Consider the following 27,917-nt stretch of genomic DNA (forward strand, 5'->3'; position numbering starts at 1 on the left):
GCTTCCCAAAGAGTCTGCCTCTTGCTGCTCTCCGAGTTATATCCCACTGTGGTTCTTATTCTACACTTGTCATGGTGGGTGTGGGTTGTAGGACATATGTGTTCTCTCAACAATTACTATTTTGACCTACATACCTGTGGTGTGGTTAGTTGATCATAAATTCCTTAAGAATTAAAGCATCTTTGATTAGAGTCTTTCTAAGTAGAAATACTCTAAGTCTACTAGGCAGAAACGTGACATGAGTTGCTCTATAGGGATTTTTAGATTTTTTTTGCCCGGTTCCTAAACCCAAGGACAGTTCACATAACTGAAGTTCTCTGATTGACGGAGAAGCTCGTTTATTTTGAAGGACAACCCTGACTGACAGCTGTACATACACACTGCAACTCTATACCTTCCCCAGAAGGACTTGTTGCTATCTGCCAGAGTTACTGTGCACTGGAAAGGAAAATATTCACATGCTAATTTCTAGGTCCCCAGAAAGTCAGTGTGGCCTATCATTGAGAGTGTGTGCCATAGTTCATAGAAGTGAAATACAGTCTTAACTTGAATTCAACTCATACTGGCCCCTATGGTTTGTACACACACCTTGAGGTAAGTTTCTGAGCCTAGAATGTAATGGGGACTAGTTATGCTTAGTAACATGCAGAGTTCTCACATTAGCTTCCTGGTGTGTAATGAATGTGATTTTAGTAGGAAAGACTTTGGAATGCCCACTCTCCAAGTTATTAACAAAGCAATACCACATTCCAGGGGAAATTTCAGAGATTAATGCCACCATAAAGCTCTTGAAAAATAAAGGTATTGTGATTCCCAGTATAGTCTATGTAACTCTCCTTTATGACTACTGCAATAAATTATAAAGATCTTGGAGGGTGATCAGGGACTGCTGAACAATTAATCAGATAGAGACATTGCTCAGAATATAGTATTTTAACTGGAGTAAATCAATGAAGTCCCTGGCACCTGCTATTTAGCTATTGACCTAGCATTTCCCCACCTAAATCTTATTAGCAAAGATAATTGTTTTATGCAGTTTGCCTGTGACAAGAGCAGCACTGTACCTTTGGTGTCTTAACTCCAGGCTAGGTTTGCTCTCCTATTTTCTTTTGGTATATTGTTTTGAGAGACTCTGATTTTGCTAATTATCCACAAAACCTCACACTGATCCATTATAATAATGTCCTCATACTAACTGGATCTTCAAAGTAGGAGGTAGCAAACAGACTTGGTTAGACCCATGCATATCCCAGGCTGAGAAATAAGTCCTACAGATGTTTAGGGATATGACATATTAGTGAGATATCCAGGGACATATGAAAAGAAGAATTAAATACAAAAGTATTTTTTTTTAAAGTTTTTTTTACTTCTTTAAAAAAAAAAGAAATGCAAAAGAGTGAGGCTTCAGAAGACTCAGCAAGTCAAAACATAACAGGCATTTAAATGGGAAAAACTCCTCAAAACCTGTGGAGGTTAATGAGTTTTCACATAACCTGTTTATCATGGAGAAACTAATTTTCTCACATATTATCATATCCACAAAGACATGACTTATCTTCAAATATCTTCAGTTATATTAGGGGCCAAGGTTGGATTTATTTTTATTAGAGAATCAGCAACTGACAGGGAATTCTGATGGTTTTATTATTTCTGGCGTACATCAGTATACAACATAATGTTTTGAAACTGTCTGTGGAATGCTTACTCACGGGGGACATAAGGGGAGATACCAGTTTTGCCCCAAATAGCCCACATCAGGAATTGCTTCCATCTCTGCTTTCTTGGCTTTTCTAGGTTTGGAGGCTCTGGTGATAAGGGGAAATGCTTCCAGCAGAAAACAAAATCATGGCGGTGTGAAACTGAGACCACCCAGTTAGGGCTTTACGTGCCACGGGAACCACATGCAGATGAGGTGGTTGGGTGAACCGTTCAAGGTGCTGTAGCTTTCAGGCAAGTATGACTGAATCGACATCTCCTTGTTATGATCCTGTAGCTGATGGGACTCAGTCATTTCCCTGGGACAGAACCTTGGTTTTTCGTACAGACACAGAAATACTTGATGTTGACAAAGAAAAGTGGTGGGCTATGCTGGGCCATCTGCTTTTGCCCTTCCAGACCCGCCCTCCACTTTCAGCATGCGTCTGTCCCCAGGATGGGCTGGACTTCTGGGTGGTGCAAGGAGAGAGTGGCATTACACCACTGCATCCCTCCATGCCAGGTTCCTGGGGTGGCACTGACTACTTTTCTCTTCTGGAAGCACAGCTTCTTGTGTCTTTCTTTTAGAACAGCAGTTTCCTTGCTGATGTTTTGTGGCCCCTCTTTCCAGCTGCTGGCCCTGGAAAAAGTGCCAGCAAAGTTCCTCACAGTTCTTTGCTGTTTTCCATTACTGTGCCCATGTTATTGTAAATTATTGTTGCATTGAAGCTTTCTTCAGTGTGCCACCTATGTCCTGTAAGGAGACTGAAACAATATCAGAATATCAGAAAATACCAGAATATGAAAGTGACCGTTAACAACAACAACGACAAAACCACTTTCTGACAGCCTGGAGTTTTCTGAACTCTCCTTCATTGGAGGTTTTCATTAAGGTTGGTTTACACGACCTCAAATCATAGACAGACTACAGAACTAAATAAATCAGTTAAGTTGGGTGGTCACCCCTAAGAGCTGTGCAGAGAAACTCAGATAGCTGATGGTCAACGGACTAAATGAGCTTCACTGTTTTTCTAATGCCAGCACAGACTCTTATGGGTTCCCATCTGGCTTGCAGACTCAATTTTATGAGTTTTCTCTTAACCAAATGTGTGTGCTGTAGTCACTTTTGAGACTCTGGTTTTGGTAGTAAAGGGCTCTAATATTTTTTGTAAGGCAAGTAAGACAATGCCATGTCGCACTGTGTTCCCAAGTCTGAATGAAGAGAATACAGATCCGGAAACAGACATAGCTGATCTATTCTATCTCCATTGTAAAATACAGCGGAGATTGCTGGTCAAGCATGAATAATAAGGCTGGGCACAGTGGCTCATGCCTATAATCCCTGCACTTTGGGAGGCCAAGGGAGGAGGATTGTTTGAGCCCAGGAGTTCAAGAGCAGCCTGGATGGCCTACAGAGACCTCATCTCTACCAAAAAAAGTATAATAATTAGCCAGGTGCAGTGGCATACACCTGTAGTTCCAGCTACTAGGGAGGCTGAGGACCCAGGAGTTAGACATTTCTGTGAGCTATGATCATGCCACTCCACTCCAGCCTGGGCAACAGAGTGAGACCCTGTCAACAACAACAAGAAGAATGAATAATAACAGAAATTTAGAAATTAGTAGAGACGAGACACAATAGCAGTGCGGAAGATGCAGGATGGATTAGACTGTTTGATATGTAATACTTCTATCCTTTCTCCTTAACGGCTTAGGATAAGATGGGGTGGAAGGGGCTAGAAGTGTATTGAAAAGAAAGATTAAGCAAAGCCAGGGTTAGAACCTGTAATACTACACTTTGTTAAATCAGGAAGTGAATCTCATGTAATCATATAAGATTTTGTTGTCTGACCTTTAGTTTTCTATGTCACAAAATATTTTTGGTATTTAGAGCAGTGTCTGATATATAGTAATTCTGAATAGCTATTTGTCATGTGGAAGAATGATACTTCCACTTGAAATTACAGAAATGAGCTTAGCAATTCCTGTTGTGATCAGCATAGCTATGTCACATTATAGAAAATATTGGCCGGGCACGGTGGCTCACGCCTGTAATCCCAGCACTTTGGGAGGCCGAGGCGGGTAGATCACGAGGTCAGGAGTTTGAGACCAGCTTGGCCAACATAGTGAAACCCCGTCTCTACTAAAAATACAAAAAATTAGCTGGGCGTGGTAGTGGGTGCCTGTAATCCCAGCTACTTGGGAGGCTGAGGCAGGAGAATTGCTTGAACCCGGGAGGCAGAGGTTGCAGTGAGCCAAGATAGTGCCATTGCACTCCAGTCCAGGCGACAGTGTGAGACTCATCTAAGAAAGAGAGAAAGAGAGGAAGGAAGGAAGGAAGGAAGGAACGAGGAAGGAAAATATTAATGGATATGTAAAGCAGTTGACTTCTGTTTATTATGGCAGAAAGGGTATCAGAAAGAACTAAACCCTCTCCCATGTGTAACCAAAACTCTGGCCCAGACAAATGAGAGGCTACTCATGTATGCCAGGCACATGGGGGAAGGGAGGCAGGCAGACAAGGAAGGAAAGGCTTCCTTCCTCCTGGCTACTCAAAGCTGGATGACCAAGGGATGCTTGAATTTTCTCCAACTCTTTGAAAGACTATACTCGATTCCATTTCTTATTTCATTATACTTTTTCATGCATTAGCCTCATCACCCTGGACAGCACAGTCGTTAAGCACTTGTTCAACCAGAGAGCCAAGCAAAGGTTCCTGCATTGTACAAAGCCATTGTCTTTGGCCCCAGTGATTCTACAAGGTGGTGGAAATTCCTTATTTTTATATTCCATTTGTGTATGGTTTATTTCCCTCATCGTGATTGTACACATGTGATTTCACTGGAGCCTCAGAAGCCTCTTGTGGATGAGAAGTGTAGCCCTGCAGTGGCTCTCCTCTTTCTCCAGGGAGAGTCGGGTGGCCCACATTGCTCGTCCTGAGATTCTGAGCAGAGCCCACCTCCTGCCATGTGGTCACTGAGTAGCCTGCCAGGCTCTGCTGCCTTCTCAGTGGTCACACTTATGTAAAGACATTTGAGAACAGAAGTGACAGTGTTAATCTAAACACTTTATTTGCCTGCATAAAATTTATTTTGCAATGGGATTGGCAAAAATGTATCTAACTTGCCAAATTTTCTGAAATGGATCCCTGAATTTGAGATGTTTCTTAGTAGCCTGGGAGGTGCAGTTGTATCTGAATGTCAGAAGATTGCATGCTTATATCTGTTTTCAGATAAGTAGTAAAAATGCCAGGCATTTTAATGGAAAGTCACTTGTCACTAATGAAACAGATGATTTACTCTTTTGTCTTTCACACTGGTAACCATGGCAGTACATCTCAATTCTTGTAGAACATTATTTCTAAGATAATTCCTCAAGGCTATTTAGACTTAGCACATCTTACAGGCTACAATTTTGTACCATAGTCTTTTAGAGGAATCCATCATTTTAAAATCCTCAGATTCAGGAGGTATATAGGACCAAGCTATAGGAATTAGGAGAGTGTCAATAAAAACTGTTGTGCATATCTTTTCACAGTTAGCAAAATTCTCAACCATGACTCTGCAACAGAATCCTCTGGGAACTCTAAAAATGCTTATGCCCGGGCCCTCACTGTATCAGAATGTCCGAGGTAGGGAGAAGTCTGCATATTTTCTCAAAGATCCCCTAGTGATTCTAATGTGCACCCAGGAGTAGTACATTTAGCTTTTCTGCAACGAAATGGATCAAGAGATTAAATTGCAACACCCAAAAACCCTTGGCAATTTTTCATTAGCATACCACAGTCATAATCTCTTCCATTAGTATATGTACAGAGACCAGGAACTAGGCATTGGCTCCATGGAATTACCTTGGAGAAGATAAGGGTGTCAATAGCGAGAAGGTGATGAAGTGAAGGGAAGGGTATCATGCACACCGTATCTTAGTTCATCTGAGTTCCTCGGCTGTAAGCAGAATGTCATTCTGAAAATAGCACAATCAAGTGAGATACCTTGAGCAAAAAAAAAAAAAAAAAAAGGAGACTGAACTGCCTTCTCAGCACATCTCCTTTCCTAGTACATGATTGGTTTCTATTATCAACTATAAATCAAGTTTGATTTAGAGCTATGTTCTGCTTATATCAGGACTTTTCAGTTACTCTATCAGAATTCCTTAATATGATTTTATTTTTAAAAGTTAATTCAAAAAGTGTATTTCTGGGAACCTATAGCAATCAGTCTTGCTTTTATTGCAAATATGTTTATGTGTATATATATAATTTTTTTCAATTCAAAAACCGATGGAACTTCCTTTAACTGTAACCACTGAAATGTCAGTAAATGCAGTAACTATCTGACTTGATGAGACTCTCAACCAAAACCCAGTCTTTCCAACATATAAGCTGTCCAATAACAGGATTGATTGACAGCTTTCATAAGAGGAGTTTCCACAACAGGAGCTTCCACATACATTACCAGGCTTGCGCACTTTGAATTGCAGCCTTGTCACAAGACACTCTAAAAAGACTGATTGGTTCTGATGCACCTAAAAAAGGAGACTTGCCAGCATGCATCAAAATACAGAGAAAAGTGGAGTATCCTCACCCAGCACCCTCTATGCTCTATTCTTCAATATTAATACCAAGGAGAGTTTACCCGGAAACTGTCAGATTTCTTTCTTTCTTTTTCTTTTTTCTTTTTTTTTTTTTTTTAGACGGAGTCTGACTTTGTCACCCAGGCTGGAGTGCAGTGGCGCGATCTCAGATCACTGCAGCCTTCGCCTCCCTGGTTCAAGCAATTCTCCTGCCTCAGCCTCCCGAGTAGCTGGGATTACAGGCATGCGCCACCATGCTTGGCTAATTATTTTGCATATTTAGTAGAGACAGGTTTTCACCATATTGGCCAGGCTGGTCTTGAACTCCTGACCTTGTGATCCACCCACCTCGGCCTCCCAAAGTGTTGGGATTACAGGCGTGAGCCACCATGCTGGCCCTAGATTTAAGACAGAAAAGAGTCAGCCTCAGGAGAAAGATTAGCCTTTTGAGAAGAACTGCTTGGAATTAAGGGCCTACAGTTACATCCAAACCCCACTAGAAATATTCTCACTAGATTTTAAAACAGGACTTATTTTGTTTCTTAATTAATCAATATATTCAAAAGAGAACAGGGTTATCCTTCACAAAGAATGAAACAGTGATGCCTCCTGCCTGACGTTTTCCTCTGGCCTTTGACCATGCTATGCAGCAGAGGCTTAAAAGTGGTTGGGGCAACTCCTGCTTCAGTGAGAATGTCTAAAATTCATGTCCACAGAAAGGTATACAGACCAAGCATGTACTCTTCATAGAGAGTATGGTATCAAAAGTTGGAGTGCCAGGTTTTTCTAAATGTTAATCCCATAAGAAGTAAAAGATTTGGCAGCACCACGGGTAATATGAAATGAGTGGTGACAGGTGACCCTAGAATAAATGAAAGAAGCAACATTTTTTCCTTGGGTTGGGATGCATTTATGGAGAGTATATAACTTAGTAATAACAGCAGGGTACCAAAGCGAAACTCCAAGACTGCAGGTAAAGATCAGCCACATTATGCTTAACAATATTCAGCTCACAGTGCAGACCTATGTAGAGGAGCCAAACCGGGATTGTTTCATGTTCCCAAATTGCCAGGACTCTTTGTGTTGTAAAAATAACAAAGATGATGATGATGATAGTTAACATGTATTAGATGCATAATATGTATAGGCTCTGTTCTAAGAACTTCACTGGTGATATCCCTATTTAATCCCATAACAACTGTAGGAGGCAGGTATTATTATCTCCCCATTTTACAGATAACTGAGTCTCAGGGACATTAACTTTTTTTCTTTCTTTTTTTTTTTCTATAAGAATGTTTTAGCCAGGCACTGTGACTCACTCCTATAATCCCAGCACTTTGGGAGGCCAAGACGGGGTGGATCACCTGAGGTCAGGAGTTCGAGACCAGCCTGGCCAACATGGTGAAACCCCATCTCTACTAAAATTACAAAAATTAGCTGGGTGTGGTGGCGGGTGCCTGTAGTCCCAACTGCTGGGGAGGCTGAGGCAGGAGAATCACTTGAACCCAGGAGGTGGAGGTTGCAGTGAGCCTAGATGGCGGCGCCACTGCACTCCAGCCTGAGTGACAGAGCCAGACTTCATCTCAAAAAAAAAAAAAAAAAAAAAAAAAAAGGAATGCTTTATTAGCCAAAACTGCATACTATGAAAATGCTTTAAAATGCGACAGGATGTGATGTGAAGACATAAAGAACAACTGCACAGTGACACATGGCTATCAGAACACGTAAGTAAAGAATCCACACTGCCTCCACTCTTTACCTGGTAAAGGAAGGACCTAGGTCACCTCCTCCTCGGCACACTCCTCAAACTCTCCCTCCTCCTCAGCTGTGGCATCCTGGAACTGTTAGTGCTCAAACACATTAATGTCCCTCCATCTCAGTTACCTGTAAAATACCTACCTGTCCTATCATATAACTAGTAATGATAGGAATAGGAATAAAACCCAAATAGAAATCCTGCATCTATGCTACCCTAAATAGCAACTGTGCTGTAAAATACCTGCAGTCTACCCTGCTTTCAAGAAATAGAGCAGGCTGGGAATCATGGCTCATGCCTGTAATCCCAGCACTTTGGGAGGCTGAGACGGGCAGATCATGAGGTCAGGAGATCGAGACTATCCTGGCTAACACAGTGAAACCCCATCTCTACTAAAAATACAAAAAAAAAAAGTTAGCTGGGTGTGGTGGCGGGCGCCTGTAGTCCCAGCTACTCAGGAGGCTGAGGCAGAAGAATGGCGTGAACCCAGGAGGCGGAGCTTGCAATGAGCCGAGATTGCGCCACTGCACTCCAGCCTGGGTGACAGAGTGAGACTCCGTCTCAAAAAAAAAAAAAAAAAAAAAGAAATAGAGCAAAATTGTGCACACAAACGAATGGCACTTTCCTGTATGTGCAGCTGGCATAGCACCTGGCTATGCTCCTCACAAGGCCTGCCTTGGCCACTTCTCCCTCCACGTGCCCTCGTATCACACAACCTTCCACATAATCATTGTTATGTAAAGATAATCAGTTCCTGGAGCTCAAGTATTTTTCCTGACAAATGTCTCTCTTGTGGTATTTAGACAATAGTTATTATTTGTAATAGAATCTGGCATTCTGGTAAAAGTTAATTGACATGGCCCAAAGAAGTAATAAGCATGTGCAGATTAAAGTATTTCTTCTTTGTCCACATTTCAGGTGACATTTTTCAGATGCCACACTTAAAGGGATAGGATTAATGCTCTGTGGATGTATCCTCTTCCTTTCTACATCAAAAGAAAGGCTGTGCAATCTGCTACCACCATCATTCTGGGGTCACAGATGATGGTGACACAGAGCAATGAACTAGATGATCAGTCACAGAGTGAGGGAAAGAGACTAATCTGCATGGTCTTTGTCCATGCACCACAGGCTGTGCAGGAAGCTGGAGGGTTGTAACCACCTCCAACGCATCAGGCCACATGCCCAACAGAGCAAGTGGCAGGCCCCAAGCACGTTGTCATTACAGCCTCACTCCAGAGCTGCTTCCTGGGGATTTAAGTTAGGAAAAAAAAGCAAGCAAAATGTTAATCCTATAAGAATAAAAAGATTTGGCAGCACCATGGGTAATATAAAATGAGTGGCGGTAGGTGACCCTCGAATAAATGAAAATGCCATTTTCCCATGTATCCATCCATTCATTCTACAAATATTTACTGAGCCTGTACCATGAGCCCAGCAGACATAGCCCCTGTCCTCAATATGCTCAAAGATTACTGAGGGCATAAATAAGAAAATCACCAGGCCAGGCACGGTGGCTCACGCCTGTAATCCCAGCACTCTGGGAGGCTGAGACGGGCAGATCACAAGGTCAGGAGATCGAGACCATCCTGGCTAACATGGTGAAACCCTGTCTCTACTAAAAATACAAAAAATTAGCCGGGCGTAGTGGCGGGCACCTGTAGTCCCAGCTACTTGGGAGGCTGAGGCAGGAGAATGGCGTGAACAAGGGAGGCAGAGCTTGCAGTGAGCTGACATCGCACCACTGCGCTCCAGCGTGGGGGACAGAGCGAGACTCCGTCTCAAAAAAAAAAAAAAAAAAAAGAAAAGAAAATCACCCATATGATTTATGGGCACAGAATGGGCACTCCTAACCCAAAACCAATGAAGCCATTCTTAAAGAGGCCACCTGAGAGCTGAATCTTGAGGGACTGGTAGTGGTAGCCAGGACCCCAGGCAGAGGTGCTGTCCAGATGAGGATGGAGCAGGTGAAATACTTGAACAAACACGACCTGCTAAAGAAGCTTGATGAGACTGAGGCTGAAGAGTCATGTGAGGCTGTGTCTGGGGGAGAAGAGAACAGTGGGACCAGATAACGAAGAGCCTTGTGAAAGAAGTTATCTTAAAAGCAACCAGGTTGCAGTGAGCCGAGATCACGCCACTGCACTCCAGCCTAGGTGGCAGAGCAAGACTCTGCCTCAAAAAAAGTCCTGAAGAATATTACAAAAGAGAAGAGCACTATCTAATTTGTACAATTCTGAAATAACTGCAGAGCCTAGGCAGAAGTGATTGACAAGTAAAAAAAAGCACTTTAGAGGATTATTACTTTGGCACAGGGAAAAATCCTATTGAGGGTTGAAACTGGAGAAAGTAGTAGTGGTGACGGATTGAAACATGGCAACTGACATGATATGTGGGATCAAAGAGGAAGGCTGACTCACAGGTAGGGTTGGTACCTGAATGGGAGATGGCGGTGCTAAGGGAAGAAGTATGTGGGGACTGAGGATAGGGAGGATAACATTACAACCTCAGTTTAGGGTAGGATGCTCAAACGGTTTGTAAGAGGTTGAGACGACTCTAAAACACTGTGTCTAAAATTAAAGGAGGAGGACAGAGTTAGAGAAATCTGCAATTTTTTTCTTTGCAATAAATCATGGATTAAGTCATGGGGGTGCATATGTTGGACAAAGTAAATGTTTTCTCATACTGACGAGATCCAAAGGCAGAACCCTGAGGAACACCAGCCTTTACATGGCACCAAGAAAGATAAGGCAAAAGAAAGATTGGTTGAAAAATAATGGTGTAAGTGGCTGGAAGAAAGCCAGCAGAGTGTCACAAAAAGCAGTGGAGGCCTTCCAACTTTTGTTCAACCACGTAAAGCACTGAGGTCACAAGAAAAATCACCACTACAAAATCAGGAGAATCTGGCACATCCCAAGAGATACAGGACTCAAGAGTTGCTTACCTGGAGCAGAAGGCATCAGATGCCAGACGTGAGCAGGAACACTTAATAACAATTCAGATGATTTCCCAGAGGCTGAGGAGCTCCCTCAGTCTGAGGGGAACTCCTGCATTTTCCCAGGCTTTTCCTCTAGGATCTCCACCAAGTTTTCACAGGAGGATCTGGGAGAGCTCTCAGCATGACCTGGCAGGGGGTGGGAGGACTAGCCATCCTGAACCCTCCCAAATCCTTCCACAAACAAATGCCAATTCTGAAACCTTGTTTTTGTTGGGGGAAGAAACCTCTGCCCCATCTAGGCTGCTCCAGCCTTCCTGTCACACCAAAGGGAAAAAAAAAGCCACAGTCAATAGAGGAGAGGGCATAAAGAAAATAGCCTGGGAATGCTCAGCACCTTGGGGGCCACTCCTAAGACATTTCTGAGGGACACATCCCTGAGTCACAGACCCACTAAAAGACTGACATGTAATCAGAAGATCAGAGAATACCTTTCTCCCTCACATAATACCGTCAAACCAACAATCCTCCATTAATAACAGTGGATTGCAGTTTAAAGAGCTGCAAGACACAGAGTCTCTAAGGAGCAGTACAAAGAGAAACCCCAAAGCCAAAAGGAGAGAAAAAGCAAGCCCAGTAGAATCATTTGAAGGCTCTGCTACTATACCTACATCAAACATGAAACACAGCCCAGCAGATATTCAAATTACACACTAAAGGCATTCATCTCAGTAATTGTTACTCTATAAAACATGGGCCAATTTCTGGGCCAGGTGCAGTGGCTCATGCCTGTAATCCCAGCACTTTGGGAGGCTGAGGCAGGCAAATCACAAGGTCAGAGATCGAGACCATGGTGAAACATGGTGAAACCCCATCTCTACTAAAAATACAAAAAAATTAGCTGGGCATGGTGGGATGTGCCTGTAGTCCAGCTATTTGGGAAACTGAGGCAGGAGAATCGCTTGTACCCCGGGAGGTGGAGGTTGCAGCGAGCCGAGATTGCGCCACTGCACTCCAGCTTGGCAAAAGAGTGAGACTCCATTTCAAAAAAAATAAAATAAAAAATAAATGGGCCAATTTCTATAAATATTAAAAGCCATGCCAATAGGCAAGAATAAACACAGTCTGATGGCACAAAGTAATTATCAGAACAAGGCTCAGATATGACACAGATGTCAGAATTATCAGACAAGGAATTTAAAATTACTATGACTGCTATAGTTGGGATATGGTTTGTGCCCACCAAATCCCTTGTTGAAACTTGATCCCAGATACTGGAGGTGTGGCCAGGTGGGAGGTGTTTGGGCCTTAGAAGTGGATCCCTCATGAATAGATTAGTGCTTTCTTTGATGATTGGTGGGTTGAGTGAGTTCTTTATTAGTTCTCTCGAGAATTGGTTGTTAAATATACTCTGGCCCTCAAAAAAAAAACAAAAATAGAGCTACCATATGATCCAGCCATCTCTTTGCTAGACATGTAGCCTGAAGAGGAGAAATCAATACATCAAAGAGATATCTGTACTCCAGTGTTCATTGCAGTACTATATAGTATAGCCAAGATTTAAAGCAACCTGGCCAGGCGCAATGGCTCACGCCTGTAATCCCAGCACTTTGGGAGGCCAAGGCGGGTGGATCACCTGAGGTCAGCAGTTCGAGACCAACCTGCCCAATATGGTGAAACCCCATCTCTACTAAAGATACAAAAAATTAGCCGGGTGTGGTGGCATGCGCCTGTAATCCCAGCTACCCGGGGGTCTGAGGCAGGAGAATCACTTGAACCCAGGAGGTGGAGGTTGCAGTGAGCCAAGATCATGCCATTGCACTCCAGCCCAGGTGACAGGGCGAGACTCCATCTCAAAAAAAAAAAAAAAAAATAAGATTTAAAGCAACGTAAGTGTCCATCAACAGATGAATGGATAAAGAAAATGTGGTATATATACATAATGGAGTGCTATTCAGTCATAAAAAGATAAAAAGGAATGAGATTCTGTCATTTGCAACAACGTGGAGGAAACTGGAGGTCATCATGTTAAGTGAAATAAGCCATTCACAGAAAGACAAACTTCACATGTTCTCACTTATTTGTGGGAGCTAAAAATTCAAACGATTGAATTCATGGGGATAGAGTGTAGAAGGATGGTTACCAGAGGCTGGGAAGGATAGTGAAGTTGGGGGAAGTCGTCGTGGAGGAAGTGGGGATAGTTAATGGGTATAAAAATACAGTGGCCGGGCGCAGTGGCTCACACCTGTATTCCCAGCACTTTGGGAGGCCAAGGCAGGCAGATCACGAGGTCAGGAGTTCGAGACCATCCTGGCTAACACGGTGAAAACCTGTCTCTACTAAAAATTAGCCAGTCATGGTGGCACATGCCTGTAGTCCCAGCTACTTGGGAGGCTGAGGCAGGAGAATCGCTTGAACTTGGGAGGCAGAGGTTGCAGTGAGCTGAGATTGTGCCACTGCACACCAGCCCTGATGACAGTGAGAAACTCTGTCTCAAAAAAAAAAAAAAAAAAAAAAAATATATATATATATATAGTTAGAAAGAATAAGATCTAGTATTTAGTAGCACAATGGGACGACTATAGTCAATAATAATAATTGTATATTTTTAAATAACTAAAAAAGTATAATTCAATTGTTTGTAACACAAAGGATAAATGCTTCATGTGGCAGATAGCCCATTTACCCTGATGTGATTATTACACATTGTATGCCTATATCAAAATATCTCAGGTATCCCATAAGTTATGTACCTGCAAAAAATTAAAAATTAAAAAAATAGCCTGGCACCTCTCCCCCCGATACCAGGTGATCTCCAGATAGACCAGTTTCTGTTTGCCTTCCACCATGAGTGGAAGCAGCCTGAGGCCTCACCAGAAGCAGATGCTGGTGTCATGCTTCTTGTTCAGCCTACAGAACCGTGGGCCAAATAAGCCTCTTTATAAATTACCCAGCCTTAGCTATTTCTTTATAGCAACACTAAATGAACTAAGGCAAAGACTAATATGGTAAAGGTACTAATGGAAAAAGTAAATAACATAAAAGACCAGATAGGAATGGTAGCAGAGAGATGGAAGCTATAGACATCAAAAAGAAATGCTAGGAATCAAAAGTAATAGAAATGAAGAATAACTTTGACAGGCTCATCTGTGGACTCAACACAGCTGAAGAAAAAAATCAGTGAACTTTAAGATAGGTCAATAGTTCACAAATGGAAACACACACACACACACAAATACAAATAGAAGAAAAGTTCCCAGCACTGTGGCACAATATGAAAAGGTGTGACATGCACATTTTTGGAGCACCAGAAGGAGCAGAAAGAGAATGGGGCAGAAGAAATCTTTGAAGAAATTATGACAAAGGAGTTTCAAAATCAATGACAGATACCACATCACAGATTCAGGAAGCTCACAGAATAACAAGCAGAGTATAAAATTAAAAAAAAAAACTAGAAAACACATATTCAAGCCATAAAGAAATAGACAAAATTTTGAAAGAAGACAAAGGGACAAAACACCCTATCTACAGAGGAATAAGAATACAAATAACAGCAGACACCATCCAAGAAAGAAAAGATTGGAGTAAAATATTTAAGAAAACAAAAACCCTGCCAATATAGGATTTGATATCCAATAAATTTTTTATCTTATTTTTATTAAAAGTGAAGGAAAAATATTTCTCAGCAAAGAAAATCTGATCCAGTTCATTGATAGTAGACCTACCATACAACAGATGTTAAAATGTCTTCAGGCAGAAGGAAAATGACATAGGTCAGAAACTTGTTCTCACAAAAGAGAGAAAGTATCAAAAGAAATAAATGAAAGTAAAATAAATATTTTATTTTTCTATTCTTAATTGAGCTAGAAGAGAACTGTCTGTTTGAGGCAATAATACTAACATATTGAAGTTGACAGCATATAGAATAATGAAATGAATAACTTCGTAAGGGATAGAAGGGAAATTGGGAATGCTCTGTTATAAGGTACTAGCACTACACATGAAATAATGCTATTTGAAGGTGGACTTAGATTGTTTTAAAATGTATGCTATAAACCCTAGAACAATCACTGCAAAAAACTTATAAAGTATAATTGATATATAAAGAAAGGAGGCAATAGAAACTATATTTTATATAGTTTCTACATATAGTTTCTACATATAGTTTCTACATATAGTTTCTACATATAGTTTCTACATATAGTTTCTATATATAGTTTCTATATATAGAAACTACATTTTATATAGTTTCTATATATGGTTTCTATATATGGTTTCTATATATGGTTTCTATATATAGAAACTATATAAAATATGCAATTTAAAACCCTAAAGGCAGAAAAATGGGGAGAAGAAAAAAGAACAATGCGATAGAAAACAATTACTGAGATATCAGATTTTAATCCAATTATATTCATTACCACTTTAAACGTTAATGGTCAAAATATACCAGATAAAGGACAGAAATTGTCAGATTGGATATATAAAAAAGACCCAACCATATACTGCTTAAGAAAACTCACATTAAATGTAAAACTCAAACGGGTTACAAGTAAGTGAATTGAGGAACATATACTATGCCAACACTAATAAAAGAAAGCCAGAATAGTTACATTGCTTTAAGACACAGCTGAGAACAATGAAGATTACCAGGGATGAAGAGTGATGTTACATAATCATAAATGAGATCAATTCTCCAAGAAGACATAAAAATCCTAAAGTGTATGCACCTAAAAACAAGCACCAAAATATATGAGGCAAAAACTTGTACAACTAAAAAGAAAAACAGACAATTTCACAATTATATTTGGAGACTTCAGTCACTGATAGGAAAGCAGAAAATTAGTAAGGATGTAGATGATCTGAACAGTACTATCAATCAACTTGATCTAACTGATATTTATAGAAACTTCTTTCAACATCAGCAGCATACATATTCTTTACAAGTGCACATAGGACATTCAACAAGATGGACCATACTCTGAGTTTAAAACACACCTTAATACATTAAAAACAACAGAAATCATACAAAAATACAATCTAATAGCTCAATAGAATTAAACTAGAAATCCACACCAGAAAGATATCTGGAAAATTCCCAAATTTTAGGAAGTTAAACAATCTATGAGTCAAAGGGGTATGAAGAGAAATTAAAAAAAAAACATTTTAAACTAAATGAAAATGAAAATGTGGCTTATCAAAATTGATAAAATGCAGCTTAGACCATGATTAGAAGGGATTTGTAGCATTAAGTGCATATATTAGAAAAGAAGAGAGATCTAAAATAAATAATCCAAGCTTCTACCTTAGTAATAAGAGACAAAAAAGATCAAATTAAACCTAAAACAAGCAGAAGGAACTAAATAATAAATATTAGAGTTAAAAATCAATAAACTTGAAAACAAAAGCAATCAAGAAATTCCATGAAACCAAAAGATGGTTGTTTGAAAAGATCAATAAAATTGACAGTTCTTTACCCAGACTAATCAAGAAGTAAAATAGAGAAGGCATGAATTACCAATTACTACTGATTCCAGTTATTAAAAGAATAATAATTAAAATAATAATAGCTATTAACAACTCTCATCCCATAACGATAATTTAGATAAAAGGACCACTTCCCTAAAGATGCAAACTACCAGACTCACATGGAAATAGATAACCTGAGTAGCCCACATCTCTTGATGAATAACCAACACAATGTTTAAAGAAAGGAAGAAAGTTGGAGGATTCACATTACTCGATTTCAATACTTACTGTAAAGCCACAGTACTAAAGACAGCAGGGTATTGGTTATAAAAATAGACACATTTATCAATGGAACATAACGGGGACCCTCTGCAAACAGACCCACATAAATACAGTTGGCTGATTTTTTTAGAAAGGTGCTAGAGCACTTCAATGGAAAGGACAGCGTTTTCAACAAATGGTGTTGGGGCAATCGAATGTCCATATACAAAAATATGAGCCCTGACATAGACCCTATACCTTACAGAAAAAATCACCCAAAATGGATTATAGACCTAAATTAAAATGCAAAGCTGTGAAATTTGTAGAAGAAAATGCAGGAGAAAATCAGTATGACCTTGTGTTTGGTGACAAGTTTTAGATAAGACAACAAATGCATAACCCATGAAAGAAAAAATTGATCAATTAGACTTTACTAAAATTAAAAACTTTTCCAGGTTGTGGAGAAAAGGGAAGGCTTATACACTGTTTATGGGAGTGTAAATTAGTTCAGCCATTGTGGAAAGCAGTAGGGTGATTCCTCAAAGAGCTAAAAACAGGACTACCATTCAACCCAGCCTTCCCGTTACTAGGTACATACCCAAAGAGATATAAATCCTTCTGTCATAAAGACACATGCACACAAATGTTCACTGCAGTGCTATTCACAATAGCAAAAACATGGAATCAGCCTAAATGCCCATCAATGATAGATTGGATAAAGAAAATTTGGTACATATACACCATATAATACTATGCCGTCATAAAAAAAAAACAAGATCATATATTTTGCAGGAACATGGATGGAGCTGGAGGTCATTATTCTCAGCAAACTAAGGCAGGAACAGAAAAGCAAATACCACATGTTCTCACTTATAAGTGGGAGCTAAATGATGAGAACACATGGACACAAAAGGGGAAACACAGACACCGGGGGCTAGTGGTGAGGGTGGAGGATGGGAAGAGGGAGAGGAGCGGAAAAAAATAACTAATGAGTACTAGGCTTAGTACCTGGGTGACGAAATAATCTGTATAACAAACCCCCATGACACGAATTTACCTATATAATAAACCTGCACATGTACCCCGAACCTAAAATAAAAGTTAAAAAAAAAAAAAGTTTCCACTGCCAAAGATACTGTTAAGAGAATAAGAAGACAAGGCACACACTTGGAGAATGTGTTTGCTAATCACATATCTGACAAAGGTCTTGTATCCAGAATAAACAAAATATCCTCAAAATTCAACAATAAGAAAACAATTGAATTAAAAATGAGCCAAAGTCTAAATTATGATGTGTTTTTATGTCGATTTCATTGGATTTATCCTATTTGGGATTCTCTAAGCTTCTTGAGTTTCTAGGTTTATGTCTTTTACCACATTTGGGGAGTTTTCAGCTATTATTTCTTTAAATATTCTTTCAGTTCCACTCTCATTCTTTTCTTCTGAAATTCCAATGATACAAATGCTGGAATTTTTGTTATTATCCCACAAGCCCAGAGGCTCTACACTTTTATTTTCTCCAGTCTTTCTTTCTTTTGTTCAGATTGAGCAAATCTTTTGATCTTTTTTCAAATATACTGATGTTACCCTCTGTCATCTCCAGTCTACTTTTAAGCACATCTGCCAGCTTTAAAAAAATTATTAAATTCTTCAGTTCTATAATTTCCACTTGGTTCTTTTTATAACTTCTATTTCTCTACTGACAAATTCTTATTTTTAAAATTTGCCTCAAGATAATTTTGTAATTGCTTATTGAAGCATTTTATGTTGGCTACTTTAAATTCCTTGCCAGATAATTCCAGCTTCTAAGTCATTTTGTTGCTGATATCAGCTGATTGTCTTCTTATTCCGGTTGTGACTTTCCTGGCTTTTGGCAAGACAAGTGATCTTCAGTTGTGTCCTGGCATTTGAGATATTATATTTTGAGACCATAGATGCTATCTTAGCTTCTTCATTGGCAAGCAGTCTCACTGTTCAGTACAGAGGTCGTGGCCTATTTTTGTGGGCCGTGGTTCCAGTGAAAGTAACATTTTCAAAGCCTTTCCAGTGCTATTCCAGTTGGCTTGGTTTATGGGGTGCTGCTGTGGTTCCCATGGGATTCCCTGGTGCTTCCTGAAGTCACAGAGAGCCCTCCCCGGGCAGGACTTCCCAGAGAAGAAGGGAGTCTCTGGCCTGAGGGAAGAAATGACTTCTCAGCCCACTTGCTCCAGTGGGATTCCCATTGCAGTGCTGCTCACCCCCAGTGGTCTCTGTGGGAGGGAGTGGAGTCTCAGGCCAGGAGACAGAGGCTTTCCAGAGGCTCTCTTGGGTGATTGTTGTGGCTGAAATTTCTGGACCAGCACTTCCTGGCCACCTGGTGTCTCTCCATGGGGGAGGGAAGTCTTAATTCTGCCACTGGAGGCAAGGCTTGCTGGGCTGGGCACTTGTGGCAGGATCCCCTTCCCAGGACTTCCTGGCCATCTGCTCAGTGTCTGCCAGTGGGGAAGGGCGTGTCTGAGAAGGCGTGTCCCCTGGCTGCTTTTTGTTAGCAGGGCTCTTTACAATTGCACCGTTCTTACTGACTCTTTGTATATCGTATACACAATAAAGTGTTCAAAATAAAGGTAGCCATTGTACTAACATTGTATTAATTATCACAAAGTCAACACCTGTGGGAGTATTTCCCAGGTCATGGAATAGAATATTGCCACCAACCTGTAAACCACCAGCGTTTACTACCAATTACTCCTCCACTCCCACACCGGCCCCTCACCTATTTCTCCTAAAAGTTAACTGCTATCCTGATTTTCTGGTAATTACTTTCTTGTTCTTTTTTGTTTTACTGCCTAAGTGTGTATCCCTAAACACTTTATTTAATTTTGCCTGTGTTTCAAACTTCATATACTCTCTTTTTTTAATGAGGTTTTGTTCAACATTGTGTTAGTATGCGTATGGATGTTATATATTTTCAGAGGGGATATATACGTATTATATACATATACATAAACACACTATATATACATATGTGAGTGTGTGCATGTGTTTAGAGAAAGGTGTGAAAGGATTCATATCATATTGATGATAGTGATACCTCTAAAAAGGGAACTAGAAGTGTCAAAAGCTTTGGATGAACTTCAAGAGCTATGCTTTATCAGTTTTTTTACTGAATGAACTGCTTTACAATTCCCGGAAAGATAGTAGAACTAAATTTTAATCTCTTTAATTCTCTTTGAGAATGTGTCGAGTCTTTGACTTCAGTTACACACCATATCAATGCTTTAAAAGCCATATGAAACCTCAGCACATTGAAGTAAGAGTAAGCTTGTTACTAGCTCTGCACGAATGGAACATTCTACATTTTAATAAGGGTTTTGAACTCTTTTCTCAAGTGCATACAGGTGCCAGAGAGAGAACTCACATTAGGGAAGCGTCGGAAGAACTGGGAAAGAAGAATGACACACACGAGCTGGCATCTAGCCTTATATTAGGGATGCAGTAGTGAGTAGTGGGCTCTCCAGCAAAGGAGAAAGCTCCTGACCATTTGAAGGGGCAGCAGCTACTCAGCTGAGCCAACTTTGCCTTAAAGAATGTGGACCAATTGTTGCCTGAATCGGATTCTTCTTTCTCCTGATATTTTAGCTGCCAAAGAGTCTTGGTACTGGCTTGGACCCAGCATTGCTTGCCCCCCACACTGCTTACTGTTGCTGTTGGTTCCATGGTTAGGTTAGTTCCTGTAAATTCATTTCCTATCTTCCTCTTATACGTATTTCTCCAATAGGGAGGTCTTCTCACACCCCACAGCTAAGCCTAGTAAAATCCCACATGTAGGAGGGTTTACAAGATTTCTTTCTTTCCTCTTGAAACCTCCGTTGTACAGGAAAAGTGGGATAAACTGCCCTGTCCAGGTGCTAATCTCAGGGCTGGAAGTACAAAGATGAAAAGAGTACCCTTTAAACATCTCATAGTTAACAGTCCTTTTGACAAAGTTTCCCCAGCCATGCTTTGGCTGGATGAACTTGGCTCCTTGGAGAGGGGTTCATGAGTTCAGTATTCTCTGAGCGCCTACCTATTTAAAACCTTTCTTCTATAGCCTTACTGTTTAAAAGACAGCTTGACTGGATATAAATCCTTTGTTCACATTTTATTTTCTGGGGTGTCTTAAAAATGCTTCACCTTTATTGCCTTGAGTTGTGTGTTGCTTTTGGAACGTCTGGCGCCTGCCTCTTCTGTCTTTGTAGGTTATTTGGTCTTTTTCCTGGAGGCCCTGAGATTTCTTTTTTTCTTCATTTTAAAGTCTGAACATTTTAAGATATGTCTTACAGTTAATCGTTCTGGGTTAGTTTGTCCACGTACCTTGAAGCTTTTTTCAGTATGTTGACTCCAGTCTTCTTTCTAAAAATGACCTTGGATTATAGTTTTAAATACTGGTTCTATTCTTTTTGTTTTTGGTATTCAGGGATTGCAATTATTATTATTATTTTTTTTTTTTTTTTTTTTTTTTTTGAGACGGAGTCTCGCTCTGTCACCCAGCCTGGAGTGCAGTGGCGCGATCTCCGCTCACTGCAAGCTCCGCCTCCCGGGTTCACGCCATTCTCCTGCCTCAGCCTCCCGAGTAGCTGGGACTACAGGCGCCCGCCACCACGCCCGGCTAATTTTTTTTTTGTATTTTTAGTAGAGACGGGGTTTCACCATGTTAGCCAGGATGGTCTCGATCTCCTGACCTCGTGATCCGCCCGCCTCGGCCTCCCAAAGTGCTGGGATTACAGGCATGAGCCACCACACCCGGCCAGGGATTGCAATTATAAGATGGCAGGATCTCCTGTACCCATTTTCTATTTCAACTCTTTTGTCTCTGATACTTTTTACTCCCCCTTATTTTCTGAAATTGAAAATTGACAAATTATGGTTGTATATATTTATGAGGTACAAAGTGATGTTATGACTCACGACTACAATGCGGAATAATTAAATTAATCTAATTAACGTATCTATCACCTCAAATACTTATCATTGTTTGCAGTAAGAACTTTTGAAATGTATTCTCTTAGCAATTTTGTAATATAGGATACACTATTAACTACATTTATCACACTACACAATAAATCTCAACAAAAACCAGTTATTTCTCTTTTCTAACTGAAGTTTTTTACTCTTTGACCAATATCTCCCTATTCCTCCTATCCCAGCCTCGGGTGACCACCATTCTACTCTCTGCTTTTGTGAGGTTGATTGTTTTAGACTCCACGTGTAAGTGAAAGCATTGGGTATTTGTCTTTCTGTGCCTGGCTTATTTCACTTAGCATAATGTTCTCCAATTCCATCTATGTTCCTGCAAATGACATAATTTATTTCTTTTCTAAGGGTGAACAGTATTCCATTATGTATATACACCACATTGTTTTTATCCATTCACCTGGGGATGGACAGAGGTTGATTCCATAACTTAGCTATTCTGAATAATGCTACAATGAAAATGGGAATGCAGAAATACCTTCAACATACTGATTTCAAATCTTCTGGTTAAACACCCAAAAGTGGGATTGCTGGATCATATAGGAGTTCTAGTTTTATTTTTTTGAGGAAACTCCCTACTGTTTTCAGTAATGGCTATACTAATTTATATTCTATCAACAGTGTCCAAGAGCTCCCTCTTCCCCACATGGTTGTCAACATTCCTTATCTTTTGTCTTTTGGATAATAGCCATTCTGACAAGTGTAAGGAAATATCTCATTGTGGTTTTAATTTGCATCTCCTTAATTATTAATGATGTTGAGCATTCTTCATGTATCTGTTGGCCATTTAGATGTCTTCTTTTGAGAAACGTCTTTTCAGATCACTTGCCCACTTTTTAAATTGGGTTTTCTTTATTTCTATACAGTTGTTTGCATTGTTTATATGTTTGGATTTTTTATTAGATGTATGGCTTGCAAATATTTTCTTCTAATTCATAGATGATCTCTTCATTCTGTTTTTTTTTGTTGTTGTTGTACAGAATCTTTTTGTTTTGATGTAACTTCATTTGTCTATTTTTTGCTTTTGCTACCTGTACTTTTGAGGTCAAATCTAAAAACTCATTGCCCAGACGAATGTTATATAGCTTTTTCCTTATGTTTTCTTCTAGTAGTTTTACAGTTTCAGGTATTTATGTTAAGTCTTTAATCCATTTTGAGTTATTCAAATATAGGGTATGAGATAAGGATCCAATTTCATTCTTCTGCATATAGATATGCAGTTTTCCCCAATACCATTTATTGAACAGACTATTCTTTTTCTATCATATATTCTTGGCACCTTTGTTGAAAATCAATTGACTTCACAAGTGTGGGTCCATTTCTGGGCTCTCTATTCTGTCTGGTCCATTGGCTGATGTGTCTATTTTTATGCCAGTATCATGTTCTTTCAATTACAATCACTCTGTAGTACAATTTTAAATAAGGTAGTATGATACCTCCAGCTTTGTTCTTTTTGCTCAAGATTGTCTTGGCTAGTCAGGGGTTTTTGCTGTTCCATATGGATTATAAGATTTTTTTTATTTCTATGAAAAGTTATATTGGAATTTTCATGGAGATTGCATTAACTGTAGATTACTTTGGATACTACAGACAATTTACCAATATTAATTCTTCCAATACATGAACATGGAGTACTTTCCATTTATTTGTGTCTTCTTCAATTTCTTCAATTACTGTTTTATACTTTTCACTGTACTGGTCTTTCACCTTCTTGGTTAAATTTATTCATAACTATTTTATTTTATTTTATTTTATTTGCAGCTGTTATAAATGGGATTGTTCTCTTTATTATCTTTTCAGATCGTTTGTCTTTATTATATAGAAACATTACTGATTTTTGTGTGTTGAATTTATATTCTGCAACTTTATTGTATTTTTTTATTAGTTCTAACAGTTTTTTGGGGGAATCTTCAGGGGTCTCTAAATAAAAGATTATGTGTCAGCAGTGACAGTTTCACTTCTTCCTTTCCTATTTGGATGCTTTTTATTTCTTTTTCTCGCCTAATTGCTCTGCCAAAAACTTCTAATACTATGTTGAATAAAAGTCATGAAAGTAGGCATCCTCTTGTTCTGTATCTTAGATTAAAGGGTACCAACTTTTTACCATTGAATATAATGTCAGCTGTTGACTTATCATATATGGCCTTTATTATGTTGAAGCACATTCCTTCTGCTCCTAATTTGAGAGTACTTATCCTGAAAGGATGTTGATTTTTGTCAAATGCTTCTTCTGTATCTAATGAGATGACCATATGATTTTTGTCCTGGATTTATTAATATGTTGTATTATGCTTATTGATTTGCATATGTTGAACCATCCTTGCATCCTTAGGATGGACCCACTTGATCACGGTGAATGATCTTTTTAATGTGTTGTTGAATTCAGTTTGCTGGCATTTTGTTGTTGAGGATTTTTGCATCTACGTTCATCAAGGATATTGGCCTATAATTTTCTTTTTTTGTAATGCTCTTTTCTGGCTTTGATATCAGGGTAATGCTGGTCTTGTAAAAAGAGTTTGAAATTATTCCGTCTTTGATTTTTTGGAAGAGTTTGAGAAAGATTGGTATTAGTTCTTCCTTAAATGTTTGGTAGAATTCAGCAGTAAACTCATCAGATCTGGGGCTTTTTTTTTTTTATTGGAGACTTTTTATTATTGATTCAATCTTTTTACTCATTATTGTTCTGTTCAGATTTTCTGTTTCTTTATGGTACAGTCTTGGTAGTTGTATGCATTCAGAAATGTATTTCTTTCTTCTATGTTATCTGTTTTTTGGCATGTAATTCTTCTTAGTCATTTCTTATGATCCTTTGTATTTCTGTGGTATCAGTTATATTGTCTTCTCTTTTATTTCTCATTTCATTTATTTATTATCTTCTCTCTTCTTAGTCTAGCTATATGTTTGTTACAGTTTAATAAAGCAAAATTGTAGTTTAAAATTAACACAGGGAAACGATGCATGGGGAAAAGTCCAAGAGAAATCTGGTGCAAGCTTCCAGGTGTCCTTTCCAGTAAAGGCATGCTGATGCAGCTAACTATTCCAGCAATGATGGCTGACAACAGGTACAAAGTGTACCGATCAGGGAACTTCACCTGAGCCTTGAGTCCAGGGTTGTTATTGGAGGTTAGTTATGTAGCCATGCAGCAACTGCATTACATACCTCTGCTACCCAGACTCCAGCCCCCCAGAGCAAAAACAGGCAATCGCCATAAGCCACAGTTATTAGCATAAAATACCTGATCAAACTTACACAGTGTGGCACAAGGCCTCAGGCATACCAAATCACTCTTATCAGGCCGAATATTCCTAGGGCTCAGAGCTCATCTCCAAGGATGTAGCCAAGGGCCAGTTCTTAAAACAGGGTTTTTTTTTTTTTTTTTTGGAGAGGGGTGGTGCGGTGGGAATGTGCAAGGTTTGAACAACCTAGGTCTGTTGAATTAACTCTTGCCTGCATAGGAAGGAATGGACTATGAGTCCTTTCTATTTTTTCTTTTGCCTGTTAAATTCTTAAACTGTTCTTCTTTACCACCCCATACCCACAGGGCTCCTCTTCCTTTTCAACATTTTTATCCACTTCCTACCTCCAGAAGCAATGCATGCATGTTTGGGGCTATTATCTCAGACCCCATGGAATTTTAAATCTCCTCCCTGAAATCAATTCTGTGATCTAGGACTGTACTTCAGGCTGTGATTTCTGTTCCATCTTAGGCTCTCTTTTGTTTCCTCTCTCCTTCACAGGTTTAATCAGATTCCTCCTGTTTGCCCCAAATGCCTGCAAGCGGAAGCTTCAGCTACAGCTCTGCTGAATTTGGTGTTTATGTTTTACTTACAAGTATTTTAGAGTTTTTAGTGCTCCCAAACTTCTAGTTAGGATTTTTGTGGAATTTTTTTTAGTTGCATTTCTTTTTCTTATTGATCTGTATAATTATGTGTTGTTAGTTGATTTTTGTTTGTTTTGGGTTTTGAAGAGAAATTGGATAGAAATAGTTGCCACGGTCTTTCTCACTATTCTTTTAGTGGATACCCTCCTTCCTTTGTTTTTTGGTACACAGGCAATATGTGTTAATTGGATTAGAAAATTAGGAAAATCAAAAACTAAACTAAAGAATGCAACACCAAAAATGTAGCACCATATGCATACATTTATGTTCATGCTTCAGGCCTTCCTGCCCCTCTGTACATATAGATATGGATATAGATATAAATATACTTTTGTATTAAAATACTTTTTTTTTTTTTTTGAGACAGAGTCTCTGTCACCCAGGCTGGAGTGCAGTGGCGCAATCTCAGCTCACTGCAAGCTCCGCCTCCCGGGTTCAGGCCATTCTCCTGCCTCAGCCTCCCAAGTAGCTGGGACTACAGAAGCCCGCCACCACGCCTGGCAAATTTTTTGTAGAATACATATTTTTAAAAATGGAATTCTTCTATACATATCTTGTTTGGTAAAGTGATTATTTTCACTTATTATATTATAAAAACATTTTGCTGTTAAAAATGTATATATCCAAATAATCCCATTAAGTGGCTCTCTTGTATAAATGCATTTAACATACCAGTTGTGGTTGGATATTGCAGTTTCCCCAATTTTTCTCAATATTTATAAAGAAAAATTATAGCTCCTTTAAGAGGTCCTATGTTCTCATATTTTTTATTCCTCTATGCAAATGATAATATATTTAAATTTTCATGTAGACTTTGTTAATATGGCTATTAATATGACTTGCTTTCCACACCAGCTTTGTAAGATAACAGGGTAGGTCATTAATTATCACTGCCATTAAACAATTTGAATAGCTCCTGTTCAGCTTACTCTGCAGTCTTTTTCCCTTGACTTCAGCACCAATACAGGAAAAAGCGAAATGCAAAAGGATCTCTTCTTTGATTTCTGAAATTGAAACTTTAGTGGTTTTAGTAGAGCTCCTGTTAATTTTAGAGTTATCACTTGTGAGATTATTCAGAAATTCATTTTGAATCTTTTGAGAGCTATTTCAGTAAATGCAAATCAGATAACAGGTAAGAATTTTGCTATTGCAGTCAAAATAATGAAAATTATTGCTTGTGAAGTAGTTTCAGTGGCAGGTGCTGTTTTCATATAATTGGATCCTTTGAAAGGAAACAGAAATATGCACAAAGGAGTACATTTTAGAATTAAATAAAAAACTTCAATTCATTACTTATTTTATTTTTCATAATTGCTTATTCAGTTTTGAACTACTGATTGAAGTTTATACATTTTCTTTCCTTGGTGTTGCCTATAATTTATTACCATATGTATTTGAAAAAATCAACAATTAATCAATGTCCGTATCCTTCTAAACAAGGTAATAGTCTCAGTATGAAATCACGCCCCTACCTCTGCCTCCCCCATGTTATAATCTGGCATTTTATTGCCAGATTTATATTGTAAAGCTGAAAAGCAACTCATATAAGGAAAAATATCTTTCACTAATGTCATTGTTCATCATTTGTTTCTGTTCTATTTCTTCCTCATGTTATTTTTTCTTGCTGAAATATAATTTCTGCTCATTTTCACAGAAAGAGTCTATCAGGATAAAAGTTCTGAATTCTTGATGATCTAAAAGTCATCATTTGCTCTTACATTTGAATGCAATTTTACTGAATATAGAATTCTAGCTTAAAAGGACCCTTCTTCCAGCATCTTAAAAATAGTCTTTCATTATCTTCTTTGGTTCACTGTTTTTCATGAGAGACTAATTCTTGCAACTTTGTAGGTTATCCTTTTTTTTTTCCTCTCTTTGGTAGCTTTTAGAATTCTTTGCATACTTTTTGTTAAATTTGATTCCAGAAAATTATCAGCCATTGAAAAACATACATTAGCATATGACACACATACATAAAAGTTCAGAAAATATAAACACACAATTGATGACTTAGTACAAAGTTCAACAATTTGTCTAGCACTGTGTAACACTACCCAGGAGAAGAAAAAGAAAATGCCAACACCCCAGAGGCATCACTTATGTCAGGGGTCAGTAAATCAACAAAGAGGAATTACCTCAACTTGACAAAGAAGCTCTACAAAAAACTATGGTATATATCATACTTAATGGTGAAAGACTGAATATTTTCCACCTAGATTGGGAATAAGGCAAAGATATCTACTCTCATCACTTTTATTCAACATAGTGCTGGAAGATCTAACCAGTGTAATAAGGCAAGAAAAAGAAATAGAAGGCATACAGATTGAAAAGGAAGAAATAAAACTGTCCTTATTTC

At 39.0% G+C, this 27,917-nt stretch overlaps 1 long non-coding RNA gene across 3 annotated transcripts in view; it reads right to left on the minus strand.

The window, feature by feature from the left end:
* Positions 1–1,352: 1,352 nt before the first annotated feature.
* LOC129526876 (uncharacterized) overlaps positions 1,353–27,917 on the minus strand; it is a 115,269-nt gene continuing 88,704 nt past the window's right edge. Inside the window, exons 10-11 of one of the 3 annotated variants that reach the window (XR_008671697.2) lie at positions 5,546–5,658; positions 1,353–2,460 (exon numbers count right to left, since the gene is read on the minus strand). This is a non-coding gene — a long non-coding RNA (uncharacterized lncRNA). Of the gene's footprint in view, positions 2,461–5,545; positions 5,687–27,917 lie in introns of all 3 variants that reach the window. The other 2 variants (XR_010130933.1, XR_008671698.2) reach the window with 2 other exon arrangements.

This window comes from Gorilla gorilla, chromosome 16 (assembly GCF_029281585.2).
Source record: "Gorilla gorilla gorilla isolate KB3781 chromosome 16, NHGRI_mGorGor1-v2.1_pri, whole genome shotgun sequence".
NCBI classification, from domain to species: Eukaryota; Metazoa; Chordata; class Mammalia; order Primates; family Hominidae; genus Gorilla; species Gorilla gorilla.